We start from the raw sequence: 16,789 nt of genomic DNA, 5'->3' as shown, positions 1-16,789 counted from the left end.
GCCAATTGTCACAGAAATTGTCTGCCAACATGGTGCCGAGGGCGGAGGCACAGTGCCACTGCTCTCTCACTCGCATTAAAAACTGATTTCTCGCTTATATCAACAGATTTGTATAATATATGGATTACAACGCCCTCACAGAGGTGTTTTAACTGGTTGTAGTTGTAGGTGAGATGTAGGTAGATGCACCCAAACTTAGTCTATGGACAACAATCCTTTCAAATAGTGGCATTGTGTTTGGGAAGGTTGTAGCATACAGATGGTAGCCTCTGCAAGGTCAAAGAGAAATGTTCAGTGGTTGCTGTGAATAATCTCGAGCACAATCAACAACAACAATGATAATAATAATACCAACAAAAATAGTATTATAATAAATGCAACAATAAATTCTTTTGACAATAGCAAGCAATGATTATATAAATATAATCATATACATAAATACAATAATATATACAGTATTTATATTTATATATATACTGTATATATATACTGTATATATATATATATATATATATATATATATATATATATATATATATATATATATATATATATATATATATTACAGAGAGAGAGAGGGGGGGAGGGAATATGTATGTAATTTAATTTTTTATCCCTTGGATTCAATTCAAAATTAAAATAACATTAAACATGTATTTAGTTGTTAATGTTAAATGCTTCACGTTTTACGTGTATGCGTTATAGTAAGATTTTGTGTAAACTAATTCAATTATAAATGTGTAGCCATGAATAATATTTTTTATTTGATTGTTTTCGAAAAAACAAATAATTGCTAGGCTATGGAGGTAAAAAGAGACTCCGGAAGGGTTGGGAGGCCCTGCATCTCTCTCTCTCACTTGCTCCTCTCATCATAGTAATTGTGGCTAATGTTCCACCTGTTTACAACACACAATTATATGTTATTGTTATCATTGAATTTGTAGGTGTGTTCCCTTATGTCTTATGCAACTGTTGTGTTGCTACTCTGGGTGTGATATGTTGGTACTGAAGCCATGTTATGTTACTAGTGACTACACGTTATGATGCTATGAGTGCATGCTATGAGTGCATGCTATGATGCTATGAGTGCATGCTATGATGCTATGAGTGCATGCTATGAGTGCACGTTATGATGCTATGAGTGCATGCTATGATGCTATGAGTGCATGCTATGATGCTACTGCAAGAGTGTATGCTATGCTGATACTAAGAGTTAGTTAGTTTAGTTCATTTATTATGCACCCCATACCCATCTTGTGGGGGGTAGTGGAAAGGGTTACAGAGGCACATAATGGGCTCAGGGACTGAACCCCACAATTCATTTAGCTAAGCAAGTTACAATCTTGATGAGCTAGTTACAAAATTCAATATAAGTCGTCACATCAACAATGGGTTCGAGATAAGAACATGCCATATTGATGCTTAGGGCAGGATATGTCGCTACTGAAGCCATTCAAATATAATTCTTATTATTATTATTATTATTATTATTATTATTATTATTATTATTATTATTATTATTATTATTATTATTATTATTATTATTATTATTATTATTTGTATATTATGTCACTAGGAAGGAACTATCAAGACATTACGACTATATAACACTTAGAAGGGGGTCAGGATAAGGATTTGGGATGGGACGGGGGGGTAGGAATGGTACCCAACCACTTGTGGACGGTCGGGGATTGAACGCCGACCTGCATGAAGCGAGACCGTCGCTCTACCGTCCACCCCAAGTCCTAGTATCTGTATTATTATTAATTAATGTTACTGTATAGCCTGGTATGTAAACGGAGGACACTGTGAAGGTAAACAGATTGATTGTAAACAGATAAACACAGGGACAATGAAGCAGGGTACAGCCTGTAGCCTCATTTAGAGAGGGATTAAAGTATTAGGTTTAAGGTCAAAGGTCTGTCCGTCTTTAGAGAGATCTAATACCAGCTTACTGACCACCAGAAAGTATACTTTAGCCATTAACATAGTTGAGGACTAAGTTAAGCTCTCCGAGAAGAGGACGGGCTATATATCAGTTATTTAAATACAGTTAATCTGTCGGCGCGAGTAACTACAGTTAATTTTAGAAGGAATATAGTGTTAGATAATATTAAAACAAACAGTTATTAAACACAATATGTATTTGTAGTCTAAAGTAATATTTGTTTAAAATATATTTTGTTTGTGTATTTCATGTCAGGACATTACTTTTTGAAGATTTTCACTATACCAACAGTAAATTAAGCCTGCCAGCTAATTTTTTTATTGTTAGAATTTCGTAGCAAATATTTAATTCTTCATGAACATTAAAGAAATAACGTAATTTTCATGTCCATCCGTCTTCCTACAAACTCATTTAAGTGATAAATTGATCAAATTTTGACTATATTTGGCAACGAGTGTACTAAGGGCAACAATATTTTGTCTACTTAAGTTACGCCCTCGAGGATGTATAATAGAGAATGGAGGTTGAGCTTCATCTCTTGCAGGACAAACTTCAGTATTTGTGATCGCCTCTGTCTAAGTGTTTGAGGCAGCGATACGAAGCTGGTGGCTTGTGAAAGGTCGCTGCATTATTGAAAACAAAATCAAGCTGTATTTTAAATTTTAACACTACTTTTGGCCAAAGACTGGAATGTGGTTAAATATGTTCCATGGGTTTTTATTAATACAGATTATGGAGGAAAAGTATCTCTCGCCGAATGGTTTTCATTGAAGTTTAGTGAGGAGGGCTACATTACATCTTCAACAGAAATGGTTTAACGTCTTAAATGTCTGGACAAAGTGAGCCCTATTGTGCCTTGTTAGTTGTTAGCCGCTTCACCCTCAGACTTTTCGTTTAGTTCAGTTCTTTTATTATGATTCACTGTGTCGGGGGACATGAAGCCAGAGTGTTTACATACAGGTTTGACTTTTATTGGGGTCCCTCCTCCCCACAAGGTCATATATATATATATATATATATATATATATATATATATATATATATATATATATATATATATATATATATATATATATATATATAGAGAGAGAGAGAGATGGGACATACCCATCCTGCGAGTAGTAGTACACCTCAAACCTATCCTACGAGTGGTACTACACCCCAAACCCCTCCTTTGAGTGGTAGTTCACCCCAACCCCATCTTGTGAGTGGTAGTTCACCCCCAAACCTATCCTGTGAGTGGTAGTGCACACTAAACCCATCCTGTGAGTGGTAGTGCACACTAAACTCATCCTGTGAGTGGTAGTTCACCCCCAAACCCATCCTGTGAGTGGTAGTTCACCCCAAATCCATCCTGTGAGTGGTAGTACACTCCAACCCCATCTTGTGAGTGGTAGTTCACCCCCAAACCTATCCTGTGAGTGGTAGTGCACACTAAACCCATCCTGTGAGTGGTAGTTCACCCCCAAACCCATCCTGTGAGTGGTAGTTCACCCCCAAACCCATCCTGTGAGTGGTAGTTCACCCCCAAACCCATCCTGTGAGTGGTAGTTCACCCCCCAAACCCATCCTGTGAGTTATATGAAGGAAGCATGAGTGAATTTCGGGTCATTGTGTACCGACATCATCTTCCGGTTTTCGCAACCCATTCTCCAAAATAATGGTAGTACCTATTGCGACAATGTATAAAATGTGCAAAATGTTTTATACTGGAGGTGTATTGAAGGACATATAAATAATCGCAACAGCCTAATCATCAATCTATCCTAGGCCGAAATGAGTAGTCCCCGAACAAACATATTTGCCTTTGTCTAACATTCAGTACATAAACGTTTTTATACTTGACCTAAAAGAAATTTGGTTTGGTCTTATGGTACAAAACTTGAACTTTTTGTGTTTTTGGGGGCAACAGTTTATATTTATTGTGTACACTGTATCCCACTGTTGTAATAAGTGCAATTCGGGTGCAGGAAGTCATATCTCAGCAAGTTGACAGCTTGGTTTGGTGTTGGGCTGAAGGTCTATCAACTTCTGGAGAGTTATCGTGGCCACCACAAGTGCTTAGTGAACGTCCAACACCTTTTCTTGCTGGACGTTCTTGAGCACAGTCGAGGGCTAGCGCACACCGTGTTCGTGCACTGTGAAGTGGAGCTTACATGTGTATATGTCGACTGGTTCTTAGTTACTAAATTAAGATTATTTCTACTGTTATAGAAGCATAAGTGCACATTACTAGAATAAGTATTTAAATTAAAACTTTTTAAAGTTTAAAGATCAATACTTAAATAGGTATTTAAACTAAAACTTATTAAATTTAAATTGAATTTAAATTTACAAACAGTAAAATTAATTTAATCCTGTTATTATGTTGTATATAACTGTTGTAGAATCAGACGAGACTTTAATTATTACTGCTTAAATTATAGGCTACTGGCTAAAATTAGTTTGGTAAAAAAAATATGTATATACAGAGTGTTCACTATCGTCTTTATTTAATATGACATGTGAACATGTTAAACTGATAGCCACATCTTCTCCCCCCCCCCATCCTTTCCCAGAATTATGGACAACAAAGCACATGTTTTAGCCTAGTGGAGCTATATTAATGGTTACACTCGGTGACGGGCGATGCAATTCCTGTTTTCGAGGGCAGAAAGCCTCTTCTCAGACTTCTTGAAGTCCTCCATTGGCATAATTCTAGACAAACTACTGACCTTCTCCAGGATTCCACCAACAGCAATTACCCAACTCCTGGGTACCAATTTAACTACTAAATGAACAGAGGTATCAGGTGAAAACATACCCAAAACATTGAACTTCAATAGTTTTGGCATTTACGGCTTCTGCGGGTAGGCGGTACCCTGGGTTTATAACCCTGTGGGTGAAAAAGCATCTCATGTTTTCTGTTACCCTCCTTCACAACTCGTCCCTTAATAATTTAGTCATGCTTTTATAGGCCTTGATTATGTAATTGAAATAGACAAATTTTCATTCTTTAGATTCTGTTAAGAGTTGCAATTGTTGTTAAAGATTCGCTACCTGGAGCAAAAAGTTCCAAGTAGCACGGGCTATGGTGAGCCCGTAGTGCCTTTGAGAGTTGCAAGTTGCTTCATGGCTCATGAAGTCCTGTACTGCGCTATTCTCTATTTGGATATACGCCCACGGTACTTGGGCACTTTATAAAGGTTTATCACAGGCCTATTTATACATATGTGCTGTCTCATCTGTGAATTATGTTGTATATATTGAAGAGTGGTTTGAATTAAAGTTTTCAAAATTTATTAATTATTTTACAGGCATCGATGATTTGATTGTTGCCGCCGAAGGCGGCTAGTTTATTGTGCACCCCATACTCATCCTGTGAGCGGTAGCGCAAAAGCATTACAGAGGGCACAAAAGGTCTTTATCAGACCTCATCTTAGATTATTACATAAACAATTTCTTCAATCCTTCACACCTTATAGATACAATGTCAGCTAGTTACAGAGAAAGTGCTATTACAAGAGCTACATATTTACAGTAAGTCATCATACATTAATGGTAGGTCTTGTCGTTAATACATAATAGTTTGGCCAATGGAGATATTACAGAGTCATAGGGGAGCTTCTGTTTATTATTAGTCCTCACAATACACTACTTGTTTCTGAATCTCATATGTCGTTCATCTACTGGAAGCAAAATGTGGGTACAGTGCAAGGATTTCAGGTAATTCATCCATGGTAATAAGATAGGTTGCTCAAACGCTCAAACGCTCTATCAAAACTCTACCCACTCAAACATGCCTCCCAAGCCACCAAGCTCTATTTATACAAAACACTTATTCTCCCACTCCTAACATATGCACCGATCCCACTCACACTTGCAGCACCAACAAATAGGAAGAAACTCCAGCGTACCCAGAACAGGGCTCTGAGATGGGTGTTCGATATCCATTGGCAGGACTTCACCACCAGTGAGGCCCTGCATGAGTGGGCGAACATCCCACCTCTGAACATAACCTGGGATACTATGGGGAAGAAACAGATTGACAGAATTCTCACCTATCATGACAACTACGACACGTTCCTCAGAAACGTCCTAAGCAGACCCAGACATACGCACAACCTCTTTAACCTGATCGACGATCCACCTCCTGCTCCGTCCTTTACATAACCCCTCTCCTATAATATCACTACTCAAACCACCAAACTTCCAACTATAGCCTCCTAACTCTTCTTCCCCCTCTTTAGGGGGGGACCAACTAGCTCCCGTTTTCTGGTGCCTTGGGTGGGCCGTGATGTTGATTAACAGATCAAAGACCACATCTGGTGTGAGCCTCCAGGGCACACCCAGCTGAGGGCTGCTGTCTCCGTGGGTGCTCAGAAAAGACGAAATGTTGTCACAGAGATCCGATTCCTTGCCTTCACTGCCTAGTCTGGCCATAACGATTTCAATGCCATGCAGCTGGGTCTAGCCCTGGCACTTTACCTCATACTGAAAACCCTTCCTCTCACCCCCACTAATTCTTCCCCTATCCCCACTTCCACGCTCACCCATTAGGGTATCTTGACCTATATTTAAATGAATGAATGAATGATAGGTTGCCATATCATACAGAGTGAGCTTAGATTTATCTCTATGAGATCTGGCCCATCCTGTCTTACCTAGCAGAGTTGCTAGTTACGAGGCCCTCGGCCTATTCTGGTATGACAACTGATTTAGTTTTGGGATAAATGTTTTCCGCCCTCAGCTAACCTTTGGCAAAGCAGTTACAAATTTCCTTTCTTATTCCCACGATTTGGTTGAAATTAAATGACTGTTGGTGCAGTCATATTATTTAGTTTATTTAGTATATTTAGTATTTATATATTTATATAATATTAAATTTTATATATTTATATTAGTTATAAGTATATTTATTTAGTTACCCATAAAACTAATAGATCTCCATTTTCTTAAAAGAAAATTTTATCTGGATTAACCAGTGACTAAACTAAACAATAAATGACACCTTTAATAAAACACATTAATTTAGCTAAAGCAGACAATAAGACAAAGCCGTGCCTGAAAGTTAGGCACCCAACCCACACATCTAAAAATAATAAAATTGATGACGTTTCAGACCATTTCCGACCATAAGGGTCCTGGTAGTACAGTCGGGTTTGTTCTCGACGCACAATCGAGAATTACAGGTTCGAATCCCGGGCAAGACAGAAATAGTTGGGCGCATTTCCTGTCACCTAATGTACCTGTTCACCTAGCAGTGAGTCGGTACTCAGGAGTTAGTCAGCTTGTTGTGGGGGTTGCAAGCCTAACGTGTAAGAATACACACTGGATACACAAGAATACACAAGACAAAGTTAGAGAAGATTCAGCGGTATGCCACCAGGCTCGTCCCGGAACTGAGAGGATTGAGCTACGAGGAAAGGCTAAAGGAGCTGAACCTCACATCCCTGGAAAACAAAAGAGTAAGGGGAGACATGATAACCACCTACAAAATTCTCAGGGGAATTGACAGGGTGGACAAAGACAAACTCTTCAGCACGGGTGGGACACGAACAAGGGGACACAGGTGGAAACTTAGTACCCAGATGAGCCACAGAGACGTTAGAAAGAATTTTTTCAGTGTCAGAGTAGTTAATAAATGGAATGCTCTAGGAAGTGATGTGGTGGAGGCTGACTCCATACACAGTTTCAAATGTAGATATGATAGAGCCCAGTAGGCTCAGGAATCTGTACACCAGTTGATTGACAGTTGAGAGGCGGGACCAAAGAGCCAAAGCTCAACCCCCGCAAGCACAATTAGGTGAGTACTGGCTTCCTGTCCCCTGACACAATGAATAATATTAATAATAATAATGACAATTATTATTATATAATTATTATATTATATTATAACAATTATTATATATTATTATTAAGAATAATATAATAATAATAATAATAATAATAATAATAATAATAATTATTATTATTATTATTATTATTATTATTATTATTATTATCAAGTTGTGTGATGGAAAAAGAGAGAGCGGGAGAGACAATTTATAAAGAAAAAGAGTGAGATAAAGGTCAAAATGGTGAGATGATAGGCGAATAGGCTAAAGAAAATGCGCAAGACAATAAATATAGGAAAGGGTTGAAGTATGGGAAACAAAGGTGAGATATAGGAATAGGCTGGAGTATGTGAATGTATGGGATTAATGAAGAAGTATGGAAATAAGATAGAAATATAAGAATAAGATAAAAAAAATATGAAAAATGTAGAAGTGAAAGAATAATGTTGAAGTATAGAATTAAAGAAAACCACACAAGGCAAAGAGAATGAGAAGACATAGAGAAAAAGAGGGGAATGGAAGCGGATTATAAGGGAAAAGCGCCAAACCATTACGATTATTTAGTAGACCAGACCACACACACTAGAAGGTGAAGGGACGACGACGTTTCGGTCCGTCCTGGACCATTCTCAAGTCGATTGTGTATTTACTTTAGCCACGTTATTGTGACTCATCGCCTGCACGATTATTTAGCCCTTGGAAGGGGCCAGGAAAGGATTTGTGATTGGACGGAGGTAAAGAAATAGTGCCCAACCCCTAAGACGGCCGATAGAGAAAAAGAGTTAGCAACATAAGAGAAAGCCTAGCAGGGCTCAAGCTGTCAGACCACATTTGTTAAGAAGTATATAGAACATCTATATACCGAGAAGGGCAAGAATCAACAGCAACAAAGCCATGACTATTAATATGGCTTGTTGAACTTTGTTGTTCAACAAGTTGAACAGCAAAGTGACTGTTTAACTTACTGAACAACAACTTTGTTCATCTCCGAAATTAATATCTTCCAATTTGTTCATTATTTTATAGGATTCGATGAGGTCAGCCGTGTCATGTCTGATTTGTAATGTTAGTACTGTGGCCCTCATTCGTTCCTGGAATGAGAGTTAATTAGTTCAGGAATGTTTTTTGTCGCTCAGCGTTGAACTTTTACCAAAGTAGTTATATTGAAGGTGAGAGCTTAAACATAGCTACATAGTTGGATACAGTAGTCCAGACCCAGATATCATCACACTACTATGTAGTATCTGTTATCCAATAATTAATTTTGTCGGGGACAGGAAACATGTATATATATGTGTGTAAATCACGAAAATAAACATGTGATTAAAAATGTGACAGTGTCAGACCACGGAGGCTTGTTGAACTTTGTTGCATATATATATATATATATATATATATATATATATATATATATATATATATATATATATATATATATATATATATATATATATATATATATATATATATATATATATATATATAATTATAGAAGGGAGTACCACCTCTAGCTGGAAGAAGGGGGACCCATAGCCTCGGAGGAAACCACGCATAACGCATTAGAGGGAATGTTTAGATCCCCTCCAATACAGTTTCTGTGTGCTTTTCTCCTACCACCCCCTTCCTTTTTTATTTTTTGTGCTTTATTATGCATTTGATGGTTACAAGATATACATGGGTTGATACAAAAATAATAATGCAAAAAGGTGCTTAAAGGTTATGGATTTCTTGAAAAACACAACAATGGGAAACATTGATAAATGTCACAGACGGGTTCGATCATTGTTGCAAGTCAAACACTTCTTCGAATTCCTCTGAAGTTGGACTAGTGCCCAAGACGCAACAGGCATTTCCCCTCTGAATCACAACACTGAGGCGCTGGAACAAGAAACTTTTTGCTCTCTGGTCTTTTGTAGCGCTGATCAATTTGTCCCCCAATTCCTTCAGGAACTTCAATATATATATATATATATATATATATATATATATATATATATATATATTATACATACACCCACTTTAGGCTTGTAACGAGGATCCTTCCTCCAAGGTCGAACTACTGATCTTACACAGGACACAATCCCGCAACAGTTGGCAAATGTGGGAACCGACCTGTGAGATTTATATTTATTTAATTTATATGAATTTATATAGAATTTATATTTACGTTAATTTATATACTTCGATAGCAATTTGTATGATGTTAAGTGGACTGTATTTCTGCAATAATCTCATAATCTCACAAATCGATCCTCTACACATTAGGGGGGGGGTTTATATTAATTGAATTTATATATATGCAGCCAATCAAACTACAGTATTAGACTACATACATTGAAGAGGTTCCTTATCTTATTGTACAGCAGGCCTTAGTTCACCAGGTATAACCAGGATGTAGACACCACATTTTCCCTCTTTCAGGTAGCTTCCATCACCCTGGTAACTGATGCACAAAGCATGCTTCCTCGTCTTGACCTGTCAAAAGGGCGCTAGCTGTAAAGCCAGAATCCTAATATATGACAGCTATATCAGAGAAAACACTGTACATGGAACCATACAGACCTAGGCTTAATTACCTTTAGTATGAGGCAATCTCGTGCTCTAACCGAATCACCCTACCTAATGACATTAATGGCCATAAATGATAGATAAATGGGTTTCGGCAGAACACTTAACTTGAATTTGTTGACAGCGTGTTGATGATGGTACACCTTTGGTTTCCATAACACTTCGTCCAAGTAAAATTAACAGGAGCCGTATTTGCTCCCATGCCTCTGGTCTCAGTATAATAACAATGGCTGCCACTCCATACTACTGACGCTACTGGCCGACATTGTCCAGATATGATAGGAGCCGAATTTGCTCCACGCGTCTCGGAGGTGACAACAACAATCCTGACCACTCCCTCACCACTGATGCCTGGCTTACTTTGTCCAGATGACAATAAGTGATAGAAGGGTCACATTTACTCTATTTAAATTCTGATAATTAAGTTAATTTATATGAGATGTTTTTATGATGGTAAAGTCCAAAGACTAATGTATTTAAGAATTATTTCCACCATAATAGGTGGTGAATTTATAATAGTATGTGGTAATGATATCCCGTTTTCTATAGACGGAAATTCCACTAGAGTTACATTTTCTATGGGTAACTTGTTTATACAACACAGCAATTATTATCTGTCTGTATGATATTATTATTAAATGGTGTCGGATTTTCCGACAGCAAACTCCCGGGTACCTCTTGATTGTTAGGTGAACAGAGGCATTATGTGAAATAAAATGCCCAACCATTTCTGTCTCGCCTTAGAATCGAACCTGGGATCCTCGATTTTGAGTCGAGGACGACGCCAAAGGTAACATCATTAGATAATATTACTCTTATGTTTAGGCTTGGCTGTAAGTACCTGTAAATGTAGAGCTGATGAAATGTAAACTTTGTCAGCAATGACAGCTTCAGGAAGAGAGCCACTCAGTACTGCGGTGATGGGACACGCTGAGGGACTGGTTCCAGATTCGCAAATCAGTTACGCAAGTACTTACGAACGTGTACATCGTTCCTCAGTCTTTGACGGCTTTGTTTACATTTATTAAACAGTTTACAAGCATGAAAACTTGCCAATCAACCGTTGTTATTGTTATAAACAGCCTCATGGTGCCTCCGAGCTCATTAACTATTTAATAATTGTAAACAAAGCTGCCAAAGATTGAGAAAAGATGTACAGGTTCCTAAGTGTTTGCGTAACTTCTTCGTAAATCTAGCCCCTGGGATCTCTCACTAGTACACCTGGAATCAATGGCAGATAATGAGGACTTACGCCGAAACCTGCAGTAGAAGGGCACGCCAGGGGGTGAGAAGCAGCGACGACCCTCGACAGTGAGGTGGGAGGTTCCAAGTAGCCCGTGCTACTTGGAACTTGTTCCGAGTAGCTGAATCTATAACAACAACAACGGACACCGCACACAGAACGGGGGAGACATCTCCCGCCAACACCTCACAAGGCGCAGTGTGGTCACAATGCGACCCAAACGTCTTAAGGTCAGAGCTACTCCACTTGAAGGTCATGCTATCGGAAGAAGCAATACTTTAAAGGTCCTGAAGGACGTAACTGGCCTCAAACCCGCTGACATTAGTCAGGAAGGTGAAGATATCGTGCTCTACTTTTCATGTGAAGAGGAGCTAGAAAAACTCACTAACGATGCCTTTTTTCGCAAAGAGCACTACCTACATCCTCACTTCCCACGTCAGTTCCTGGCCGGAAGAACTGTTTTTACCAGCAGGACTAGCCGGTGGATCGCTGAGCGACCTCAACATCATATCATAAACAATATCGAGGACGTAGTGATGGTCCAAACCTGTCGGTATTTAACCTTGAGTTCTGCAACACCGACAAAACATCAATGAAGATTACCACGTTCACCACCATAGCTGCGGCCACCCAGGCTGCCACACAAGGATTATACTGCTTCGGCCTAAAAATACCACCCCACCAAATAAAAAGGGAACGATACCATGAGATCCAGCAGTGCTTTAAGTGCTACGAGCTCTCCCACCCGACCAACAAGTGTCAGCACCCTGTCCAGAGGTGCAGCCTGTGCGCACTGGACCATCACTACTCCATATGCAAGGCAACAGTCCATCACTGCTTGCTCTGTGATGGCAATCACCCCGCAATTTCCTACCGCTGCCCCCGCAGACAGGAAATCATCAAGACCCAGGTTGAAGCCAAAGAAACAACTTGTCTACCTCCTCGACCAGAGCCCCAAGCGTTCAACCCACCACCTTTTACCTGGTATAACCAGGTAACTTGCGATCTGTATATCTTTCCTCAGTCATGGTGACTTTGTTTCCATATATTAAACAGTTTGCGCTGCGAAGTACTACGAGGTCGTTTAGACAGACGATAATACCCATGGGTCGAGAACGACCTCTCAGCGTTCACAATCTCGTAAACTGGTTAGTGAACACGGACTCGGTCCTCATGACTGAGGAAAGGTGTACAGGTTTCGCCAATTGGCACGCAAGAGCTTGATCAGTTCTGATCCACTAAAAAGTGGGTTAAGGAGGAGCTTAATAAACCAACCAGGTAACCTTAGCTCTCACTAGTCGACCAGAAGACTTTCCGGTCCTACCAACATGTGGCTCCTCCCAGCAGGCGACACAGCCTTCTCATTGGGGACCGAAGGTCCCACAGGCTCCTTCACAGCCCCCTGCATCACGTGCAGGCATTATCCCTGGTCTTCTTAAACTAGCAGAAAGGCTTGCAGGACCAGACAACTAGCGCTTTGTCAGTGAACTAAACGCATTATACATAGGCAATGGCCTGGCCCCCATTATAGCCACTAGCGTAAATCTCACTGCCTCCTCTACCACTCCGGAGACTACCACCAGGACGACCATCCGGTCAACTTCAACACCGACTCCAAAACCGTCCATGACCCGGGCGACACAGAGGTAATTCCTTCTCCAGCTCCCAACACTCCTACCATCACTATCTCAGCAGCCGTGCTAGCAGACGTGCTGTCTACAAACGATAACAGCACCACCAGCGCTCCTGAAATAGCTACAACCACCAATCAACGACACCTAAACCTACCTAAGGCTGCGAGGCGAAAGACAAAAACGCCCACTACGGAGGTTACGGACTCCTCAGACGAGGAAATCATAGTAGGAGCTCCACCGCCGCATCACAAATACGACACGGTTCAAGACTTCCTCATGGAGGCAACGTCACCAAACTCTAACGACAGCACTGCTCAGCCAAAGTCACAGGCAAAGAAAAAACGGAAAACCTAGAGGTCTACACTAACCCCACCAGCTCCATAACTGGTATAGCCAGCCCTCCAGGCTGAAAACCATCATGAAGACCCCCATCCATCGCCACATCTCTAGTATCAGCCACTGATACAGATAATGGCTCCAAAGAGCCTCCACTTACGGGCTCACTATAGCCCGTGCTACTGGAACTTATCGTTCTGAGTAGCGAATCTTAAACAACAACAACAACGGACACCGCGGGCACCATATGCTCCAGGAGACATCTCCCGTCACGCAGGGTACAGTCACGCCTCCACAGATCTCCAGTATCAGCTCTTGATACTGGAGATGATGGCTCAAAAGGGCCACCACTTACGGGCTATTCATGCCCGTGCCACCTGTTGAGTGGTTTAATCTTCATCAATCAATCACCTTCGTCTCATCACAACAATCGACTTGATAATGGTCCAGGACGGACCGAAATGTCGTCGTCTCTTCAATTTCCAGTGTGTGGTCTGGTCAACTTTATTTACAATTCACGACAAGTAAATTGCAAGCCTCATAAGTTTCAGTATTTGAGTGTAGGCTCGTCCACTGTTCCTGTGACGCCAAGACAACGGCTGAGAAGTGCAGTAAAGATTTTTGAGTAAAGAACCAAGGCAATTACATTATACATTTCTGGTAGAGGCTGTTAACGTAACTTCAATCACTTCTCTTTTCATTTGGTGTATCCTATGGTAGTCTCTCTCTCTCTCTCTCTCTCTCTCTCTCTCTCTCTCTCTCTCTCTCTCTCTCTCTCTCTCTCTCTCTCTCTCTCTCTCTCTCTCTCTCTATCTCTCTCTCTCTCTCTCTCTCTCTCTCTCTCTCTCTCTCTCTCTCTCTCTCTCTCTCTCTCTATCTCTATCTCTATCTCTCTCTCTCTCTCTCTCTCTCTCTCTCTCTCTCTCTCTCTCTCTCTCTCTCTCTCTCTCTCTCTCTCTCTCTCTCTCTATCTCTCTCTCTCTCTCTCTCTCTCTCTCTCTCTCTCTCTCTCTCTCTCTCTCTCTCTCTCTCTATCTCTATCTCTATCTCTATCTCTATCTCTCTCTCTCTCTCTCTCTATCTCTATCTCTATCTCTATCTCTCTCTCTCTCTCTCTCTCTCTCTCTCTCTCTCTCTCTCTCTCTCTCTCTCTCTCTCTCTCTCTCTCTCTCTCTCTCTCTCTCTCTCTCTCTCTCTCTCTCTCTCTCTCTCTCTCTCTCTCTCTCACACCATTCGCTGTGAGGATGGTGACGGTAGGGGCTCGTCCCAGGCATCACTGGATGCTCCAGTCACTGCTCCAGAAATTCTTGCAATAATTAGTATACATTCGGAATGGAAAATGATACGGGCCGATGGTGTGTGGGAGCTGTTTGGTGGTATTGATTCTCCTCCCCCACCACACCCCCTTCTCCTCCACCCACACCCGCTCCTCCTCCACCCACACCCCCTTCTCCTCCACCCACACTCGCTCCTCCTCCACCCACACTCTCTCCACCCATACCCGCTACTCCTCCACCTCCACCCACACCCCCTCCACCTCCACCCACACCCCATGCACCTCCACCCACACCCCCTCCACCTCCACCCACACCCCATGCACCTCCACCCACACCCCCTCCACCTCCACCCCCTCCACCCACACCCTCTCCACCTCCGCCCACACCCCCTCCACCTCCACCCACACCCTCTCCACCTCCGCCCACACCCCCTCCACCTCCACCCACACCCGCTCCTCCACCCACACCCCGTCCACCACCTTGTCAGGAACTAGTGCCCTTGTAGTAAACCCTTGTAGGGTTTTGAAATGGTCAAAGGATTGGCAGATGCAGTTTAATGCTGATAAATGTAAAGTTCTGAGGTTAGGTAATGATGATAGAGTTACAAGATACGAGCTAGATGGTGTTGTGATTGCGAAGTCGGATTGCGAAAGGGATCTGGGAGTTATGATTAGTAAGAATTTAAAACAAAAGGATCAATGCATAAATGTTCGTAATAAGGCAAATCGGACACTTGGATTTATTAATCGCAGCGTTAGTAACAAGACACCTGGTGTGGTTCTCAAGCTATATCTTGCTCTAGTTAGGCCCCATTTAGATTATGCAGTTCAGTTTTGGTCGCCATATTATAGAATGGATATAAATTCACTTGAACGTGTCCAGCGTAGGATGACTAAGTTAATTCCCCAAATTAGAAATCTTTCATATGAAGAAAGATTAACAAAGCTTAAGTTGCATTCACTGGAAAGGCGAAGAGTTAGGGGCGACATGATAGAGGTTTACAAGTGGGTGAATGGACATAACAAGGGGGATATTAATAGGGTATTAAAAGTATCAACACAGGACAGAACACGAAACAATGGGTATAAATTGGATAAGTTTAGATTTAGGAAAGACTTGGGTAAATACTGGTTCAGTAACAGGGTTGTAGATTTGTGGAACCAATTGCCGCGTAACGTGGTGGAGGTGGGGTCCCTCGATTGTTTCAAGCGCGGGTTGGACAAGTATATGAGTGGGATTGGGTGGTTATAGAATAGGAGCTGCCTCGTATGGGCCAATAGGCCTTCTGCAGTTACCTTTGTTCTTATGTTCTTATGTTCTTAAGAAAGATTAACAAAGCTTAAGTTGCATTCACTGGAAAGGCGAAGAGTTAGGGGTGACATGATAGAGGTTTACAAGTGGATGAATGGACATAACCGGGGGGATATTAATAGGGTATTAAAAGTATCAACACAGGACAGAACACGAAACAATGGATATAAATTGGATAAGTTTAGATTTAGGAAAGACTTGGGTAAATACTGGTTCAGTAACAGGGTTGTTGATTTGTGGAACCAATTGCCGCGTAACATTGTGGAGGTGGGGTCCCTCGATTGTTTCAAGCACGGGTTGGACAAGTATATGAGTGGGATTGGGTGGTTATAGAATAGGAGCTGCCTCGTATGGGCCAATATGCCTTCTGCAGTTACCTTTGTTCTTATGTTCTTATGTTCTAGTATTATTTAGCCTTTCGAGGCCCCGGACCCCAACTCCAGCCTAGTGCTGAATAAATACTATTTTACTGCTTGTCGTCAAGTATGATTAAAAAAACAAAAACTACCAGCAACAGTGACAAGGTTTCATTAACAAGAGAGGTTAAATACAGATCAATGGGTGATGTGAGTTTCTTTAATTTATTTCAGCAGCAAAATTTCCAAGTCCAGTATATATGAACATTTGGGTTAAACACTTTATTTAATCAATATTCA

Source organism: Procambarus clarkii, chromosome 10 (genome assembly GCF_040958095.1).
Source record: "Procambarus clarkii isolate CNS0578487 chromosome 10, FALCON_Pclarkii_2.0, whole genome shotgun sequence".
NCBI lineage: Eukaryota > Metazoa > Arthropoda > Malacostraca > Decapoda > Cambaridae > Procambarus > Procambarus clarkii.
Note: the sequence above shows the minus strand (reverse complement) of the source record.